This window comes from Geospiza fortis, unplaced genomic scaffold (assembly GCF_000277835.1).
Source record: "Geospiza fortis unplaced genomic scaffold, GeoFor_1.0 scaffold26, whole genome shotgun sequence".
Taxonomy (NCBI): Eukaryota; Metazoa; Chordata; class Aves; order Passeriformes; family Thraupidae; genus Geospiza; species Geospiza fortis.
Window position 1 is genome coordinate 660121 of NW_005054425.1, and position 7816 is coordinate 667936.

General features: G+C 57.8%; 1 protein-coding gene across 1 annotated transcript in view; it reads right to left on the minus strand.

Annotated features, from left to right (window-relative positions):
• Positions 1 to 1158, minus strand: part of TNNI1 (troponin I1, slow skeletal type) — a 7341-nt gene extending 6183 nt beyond the window's left edge. The window contains exon 1 of the mRNA XM_005426791.3: positions 1058 to 1158. The gene's annotated coding sequence lies outside the window, so the exon portion shown is untranslated. The remainder of the gene's footprint in view (positions 1 to 1057) is intronic.
• Between the last annotated feature and the right edge of the window lie 6658 nt (positions 1159 to 7816).

Here is a 7816-nt window from a genome sequence, read left to right on the forward strand (position 1 = left end):
AGCAGGAATCATCTTCCCCAGAGCCTCCCAATCCAGATCCCAGATTTACAAGGAAAAATCCCAAGAACAGGAATTTCTTTGTCCTCAAACCACATCCAACATTCCATTTCCTGCATTTGTGGAGGTTTTTGGTGCTGTGACAAACATCCCAGAGGACAGCAGGCAGCGCTGGTGCCTTGAGCAGGCTGGGTTCCAGCTGCTGCCCCCAAGTTTATTCTGGGGGTGGCAGAGAAGCCTTTCTTTCCCTGGAGCTGAGAGGGCTGGGAGCAGCCTCAGCCTTTCCCTTGTCCCCTGCTGGAGCAGAGCCCGGCATTCCTTGGGGTGGGATCCACACTGCACCTCAAGCTCACGACCTCTACCAAGGTCAGTCACGTTTTAGGGCCAAATGGTCCTAAATTGGCTTCCCAACAACTGCAGGGACTCAGCTGTGCCAGTGAGACATCCCCAGCAATCCCCAGTGCCAGGACTTTTGGGCTCCAGCTGGGTCTGGAGCATCCATGAGAGACTTTGGTCCCTGATGGGGATGAGAGGATCTGGGCAAGCTAATTCTGTAATATTTGCACTGTCCCAGCTGTGAAAAGCTTGTAAAGCTTATTGAACCACTGGATAATGGAAATCCTTAAAAGAAATAATCCCATAAACCCAACCACAGTCAATTCTGACATCCTCCCCCATCCCAGGAGGCTGGAGATAAACCACAAGCACTCTCCCAGCTACCAGGAGGGAGCTCTGTTCCCTCTGTTCCCATCCCGAACCTCCCACCAGTGAGCCAGGCTGGAACACCCAGCAAGAGCTCCTCAAACAGTCCTGTTTGCCATGGTTTGGGAAAAAACAGGCAAATACCAGCTCAAAGTCTTTGTCCCCATTGCAGCCTCACCAATCCTCTCTCCAAGAGCAGAGGAAATGTCTGAGCCACCTCAGAGAGGGGCAGAAATTCAGGCAGATCCTCGTGCTGGGGGCTCCTGTGTGTCCCATGCCAGTGCTGGGGGTCTCGTGCCCATCTCAGCCCCAGCACACCCCGGGGGGACAGGGGACAGTGGCAGTGGCAGTGCCTTACCTGGCTGTGCAGGAGGGAGGTGACGCCTGGCTCGGGACAGCCGCGCTCTGCCGGGGCTGGGGCTGAGGGGGGATATTGAATCCCAGCCCTGCCTGCAAGTGGTCGGTAAAAATAGCACAAATCCCCTCCTCTGCAGGCATCTGCTGCAAGCCCCGGGAGTGCTGGGACTGCTGCTCACACCTGGGGCCCTGCCTGGAACACAGGGGCACACACAGGTCACCCCTGTGTCACTGCACTTGTGTCCCAGGGCACCCACAACCCTCCTTTGATTCCAGGGCTGTTTGCATGGGAATCATCCCGGACTGGTTTGGGTGGGAAGAGACCTTAAAAATCATCCAGCCCCAGCCCTGCCATGGCAGGAACCCCTTCCACTCTGCCAGGTTGCTCCAAGCCCCATCCAGCCCGGCCTTGGACACCTCCAGCAATGGGGCAGTCCTGGGCATCGTGGGCACCCTGGGCCACGGCCTCACCACCCTCACAGGGAAGAATTCCTCCCCCCTGTCCCCTCTACCCCAGCCTCTGGCAGTGGGAAGCCATTCCCCTTGTCCTGTCCCTCCATCCCTTGCCCAGTCCCTCCCCAGCTCTCTTGGGACCCCTTTGGGCACTGGGATGCCCCCAGGCCAGCCCCTGCTCACATGGGGGTTCTGGGGGTCACACACACAGGCTCAGGCTGCCCAGTGCCGGGGATGCTGTGGGGATGGGCTGGATCCTCCTGGCACCTCTGCCTTGTCTGGTGTGACAGAGCTCCAGAGATGCTGCAGAAGGCAGAGGAGGGGGTGTGAACAGCCTGGGAGCTGCTGCTGTGCTCAGCCCTGCATAGTGGGGCACACACAGGACAGTGCTGGCCAAGGGGACTCCTGGGAGCCACCAGAGGCACCAGAGCAGGACAGGGAACCACAACAGGCCAGGCTGCATTGCTGAGGGGTGATGGTGAAAACCACCAACTGTGGGGTCACACCTCGGGCCAGGTGGGGTGGGGACCAAGAGGGTGCAGTCCCCTCTCTAAGGAGAAGGAGCAGCCCCACTCCCCCAGCACAGCACTGCAGCTTGGCATGCTCAGGCAGCTCCCAGCCCTCACAGGCCCTGAGGTCTTCCCCATGAAAAGCAGTGACAAAGCTGCTCTCTGTCCCCAGTGCTCCCCACAAAGCCCCTTGCCCAGAGTCCCTTTGCATGACAAGGGCTGCAGGGCAGGCAGCACCTGTTCCCCAGGATATTTTTAGGGACAAATTTAGGAGCAAACAATTCCCAGCGTGGGGCCCAGCAGGGACAATGCCTGGCATGTTAATCCTGGGGCTTTTATGGCCAGGAGGGACACACAGCTGCAGGAGTGGGGCAGCTCCCAGGGGGAGCACAGACAGCCCCATCCTGCAGAGCCCTCCCAGCTCCTTCCCCCTGCCTGGGCACAGCAGGAGCTGCTGGCAGGTGGGTGACAGCAGCACTGGCAGCGGCAGTGCCATCCTCGTGTCAATTGCACCCAGCAAGTCCCAGTGGGCAGGGGAGAAAGCCCCCTGCATCCAGCCCACCCCGGGACCCCTGCAAGGACCCTTCTCTGGCTCCAACGCCAGCACAGAGGATCTGCTCTCCCCTCCGAGCAGGAGGAGGAGGAGACTTTAACCAGCCCCGTCAGACCTTTATAAGGAAAAGCCCCCTCGGGGCCAGGCCTCCAGCATCTTTCCTCCCGGATGCCTTGGAATTGTTTTCGGAGCACAGAGGAGCCAAAATTAGCCCGTGACAACGGCGCTGCATTCCCGCAGCTCCGGGGATGGGGCGGGGGCTGCTCCGGATGCCATCTGCTCCAGTCTCGGGTTTCATCCTCTTCTGGGACCCGGGGACAGGAGGAGGAAAGGGCAGGAGCGGGATGGGGCAATGGGAGCCCTAGATTTGGGGTTTTTCCATTTCAAAGCCCCGCTCTGCCATGGGGGCTGCACAGAGGGACTGGCAGGGGACCGAGACGTCCCATCCCTCCTCCCCAGCTGACACAGAGGGGACGTTCTGAGTCCCCATCCCTGGCTCACACACCACAGGGAGCTGCCTCCAGGTGAGGGGTTGTTTTATCAGGTGCCACCTGGGCCGTGGACACCACTCTGAGCTGCTGGGGGTGGGAAGGATCAGGCTGGAAATCTACAGGGTAAAGCAGTGCTGAGGGCGAATTCAGAGCAAAATAATAAAAATATATCTGGGATTGGCTCAGTTGGTCAGAGCTGGGTGCTGATAACACCCAGGTCATGGGTTTGATCCCCATTCACTTTAGAGCTGGACTCAATCATCCTTGTGGGTCCCTTCCATCTCAGACTATTCCATGATTCTGTGATTTCTCCATGTGCTGCTGCTACAAATCAAATATCCTCCTGATACTGGGAGCCCCTGGTTGAAGGGAAGGGTTCCCCATGGGCTGCCACCAAGGGGATGGATGCCTGCAGAAATTTCCCAGAGAGCTGTACAGGGAGGTCAGACCCAGGCAGGAGGAGGTCCCCAGGGACAGCTGCTTGTCCCTGAATGTCCCTGGGATCTACAGGTCACCTGTGTTTAGTCTCTTACAGGTGGAGCCCCTGGCATGTGTTTAGAGGGATGGGGCATTTTCCCCCTCTGGACTTTCCAAGTCCCTGGAGGGTGTTGGTGGATCCCCCACACCCATGGCAGGGGCTGCCAGAGCTGCCCAATGGCTCCTCAAGGTCTTGAGACTCCAAATGCAAAGGTACCTGACTCCTGTGAGCAGTTCAGCTGCCCCACATGAAGCCAATCTCCCTGAAGAAATGGACTTGAAGCAATGCTGGAGGGATCTCTTCCCCTCCTCTGGAACCTTCCCACCCATCCTGTCCTCACCCTCTCCCAGCCTCCATCCTCGTTCCATCAACCCCGATGGAATTCACAAAGCCAACAGCTCCCAGAGCATCCAGGACAGACGTAGAAATGACAGCTGAGCCTCTGGTGTCCTTTGGGACTGATCCTCACTGCCACACTCAAAGTCCAGCACTGGGGGGTGACAGGAGACCCCTCCAGCTGCACCAGGCTTGTCACAGGACTGGGACAGATGATGCTCCACAGACTCACCATGGTGTGGGAGAAGGTTTTCCTTCTGTGGGACAGCTCAGGGACCAGGGGACAGCGAGGTCACCCCCTAAGCTGGGTGATTGCAAGGCTGCAGGGTCAGGTGGCAGTGAAGTGGTGAAGGGCCATGGGACTTGTCCTGAGGAATGGTCCCTGTGGTGTTCCTCCTGCAGACCATCCAGCAGGAACGCAGCCAGTCCCACCTGCTCTGTGGATTGGTGACAGTGCAGTGGAAGCTCCTGGGGTGCTTCTCTAAGAGCTGATGCTTACTGCAGCCATGGGGGGAATTTCCTCCCCCTGCTGCATCTGTGAACAGATCCCACCAAACCTGAGGGATGCCCCAAGATGGAAAGGGGGCAGAATGTGGATAATCATCACAGCCCAGCATGGGAACCAGCACAGCCCCAGGCCAGACCCCAAATATTCCCCAGGGACTGAGACCTCTCCCAGCTCATCTGCCCCACTGATCTTCACTCCACTGCATCAGCCCCACCAGGGCATCCCCATTTCCCACTGCCTGGCAGGGCAGAGGCTCCTCATCCCTTTGGGATGTGCTGCTCCATGTCCTGCTCCTGTCTCAGCCCCCATTCTGGGAACCCCAAGCTCTGGAGACCCCCTGGGCCTGGTGCAGCTCAGGAGGGTGCCTGTGCCAGCCCCTCCATCCTGGGGAGGGACTCGCCCTTCCCACTTGGCTACAGAGGGCAAATCCATTGGAGGCAGCTCTGGGGCTGGATGCAAAGCAGGACAATTATCCCAAAATGCAAGAAACACCTTCCACTACTAGAAATATCATGGCCAGTTTGTTTTTCTCTGCTTGAATACTTTGGGGAGGCCTGAAATGTTTGCAGAAGGTGCCAAAGCTGGGGAGGCTTCCCCAAAAGCCAAGGGGCCCTTTAGGAACAGCACAGGCTCCTGCCTCGTGCCTCTGGCGCATGGAAAAGGCTTTGTTAAATGAGGAGGAATTACCTACTTTGGGATAGTGGAAGGACATTATTGAAATGGAGCCACCCACTGCAGACTTGAAGCTTTCAATGGCTTTGCCAGTGACACATGAAACCTTCCCAGTGCTGATCCTGTGGGCTCTTCTCACCAGGAGGGGGATTTGGGCTGTTCTGTGCCAGTGGCAGCCACGGCTCAGCAGTGACATCAGTTTGAGTATCACAAAGTCCAGGCTGGTTCCCAGCCTAAGGCAAAATATTCTACATTACAAAAAAAGACTATTCCAAATAATTCAAAATTTCTAGCCCAGGCAGGGACCCTGACAGAGTTTTTGGACATTTTCAGGGTATTTTCAGATTTTTACCTCTGTCTCTCTGACACATCTCTGTATCCACTTTGGGCTGGGCTGGGCCACCCCTGCCCCCAGAGCCTCTCAGTGGCTCCTGCTCGGGGACAGTGGGGGACAGACACGTGCTGGCATGTGCTGGTTGTTCCCCCTGCAGCTCCAGCAATGTCTGGGCCTTTGTTTTGTTTCTTCCTAGTGAGTCCCTGCCCTTCCTGGGCTCCCACAACCTCAGCTCTACTGCTGGGGAATGTCACAGGCACAGCTCTGAACCCCCTGGGACAGAGTCCCAGACCCTCCAGCAGGGCCCTGTGCCAGGGGAATGAAGGTGTGAGCCCTGCAGTCCCTGCCCAGACCCCCTGGCACCCCAGGGGCTGTGCTGCAAGGACTGTCACTTCTTCCTACACTGCAGTGCAGGAGGATTCCGTGGAGATGGCCAAGCCCCCCACAGCAGTGCTGGGGACATCCCAGCCTCTGCTCCCTGCAGCATGGACACACAGACAGCAGAGCTCTGGGCAGGTGCCGTGTCCCAAACCAAAATCCAGTGATTTAGGAATTGTCATTAAGGATGGCCAACAATGAAATAATTTTAGGAGCATCTGGAGGAAATTGGACAGTTGACCTAAAGCCAAAAAGCAGAATGCTACTTGGTACAGCTGGGATTTTGTTTTGGGGGTTTTTTTTATCTAAAGAGGAACTACCCACGAGCTCAGGGATGATCCCAGGAGAAGTGGGGCAGTGCCATGCTCTCCACAGGGCACTTGGTGATGGAGGAGGTCCCACGTGACAAAAACATTGGCACCATCAGGCTGCACCTCCCTGTCTCAGCACTGTGATCCCACTGCCCTCCCTGGTGTCCAGCCAGCCCCAGACTGATCCCCAAGCCAGACCTGGGATGTCATCAGGTGGAAAAAACTCCTGTCCTCTGCACCCACTGCACCCCCGTGGTGCTGCAGGGAGGGTGCTAGTCCCTGTGGGTGCTGGCAGAGCCCCTGCCCAGGGTGGGGGCTCAGGGCAGCCCCCCAGAGCAGCCTCAGCACTGGGGCACCCTCACAAAAGTGTGGGGAGGGATGCTGGAACAGAGGCACCATGGGCTGGGAGCAGCAGAGCCAGATTTTCAGGCTCCTGCCTTTGAACTCTGGGTGCTCCACAGAATCTCTCTCCTCTCCCTGGAGGCCTGGGGGGTCCGGCCATGGGAGCCCTTGTGCTGGAGGGGCTGAGGGGCCACAGACCCACCCTGCCTCCCCCTGTTGTGCCTCAGTTTCCCCACCTCCAGGGCATTGGAAATGCTTCCCACGAGTCCTCTCCTGCTTTGCAGGCTGCCTGGGAGAGTGCTGGGGATGCTCCAGCCTCTGGCCCTGGCCCTACTCCACTCCCTGGCTGGCTCTCTGAGCTGTTTATTTGTTTTTCAGTCTCGGGGTGACTTTTCCTCTGCAGAGACATTCAGCCCTCCCAGGGGAGATGAAGCCCACACACCTTCCACCCCCACGCTGCTGGCTGGGCTCTGACCCCAGCCCCTGCTCCAGGGTCAGTCTGGGAATCCACCCACAGAGGATGGGGCAGGTGTGGGTGTCTGTTCAGAAGGAAATCCCAAACCTAGAGGCTTGGGGAGCTCTAAAGTCCCTGGGGGATATGGGGTCCAGGCAGGGAGCCTGGATGTGTGCTGGACTGGATGAGGATGGAAAAGCTTGACTTTGCCTGGACCTGAAACACTGACACAGGGATTTGTGTTTTCTTATTGTCCTCTCCCTGCATTCACTGCCTGAAGTTCTCCCCAGCTCTGCAGTACCATGGCCTCTCTGCTGCCTCATCATCAGTGCCCAGGGATGTACCATGGCCAGGGCTGGTGCTTACACACCCTACTTCATAATTTTCTCTGACAGTTCCTTGCTGGCAGTTGGAAAATAGAAAATATCTATTTAGAGGGGGCAAGAGAGCAGAAAAATTGAAAAAAAGGAGTCACACTGAATAAAACTGGTAACTTTGGGAACCCTCTGGCACTGGGCACTCCTCACCCTGGCACCCAGCATGGCACAGGCTTGGGATGCTCACATGGCTTTGACTGAGCCTTGCTGAATCCCCTCACTCTGGGAGCTGGGGATCCAGGGGAAAGCCCAGGACAGTGATCCTTGCCCTGAGAATGCTGTGTGAGCAGCAGCACCTTCCTGGCCACCCCATCCCCTCCTGACACGTGTGCAAGGACCTGGTCTGGGGTTTGTCCACACAGGGCACCACACCTGAAGCATGTCCTGTGGAGGGTCCCACCAACCCTGGAGCCCCCCTGCCCCTGTCATGACTCTGGGATGGTGCAGAGCCCCATCTATGCAGTGCTAGGGTCTGGCTCCATCGGCAGCCCCAGCCTGGCCCCCACCCCTCTGCACCCCCGGCCGGGTGGGTCTCAGTAAATGCAGCTCTGAGCCCCCCCTGCC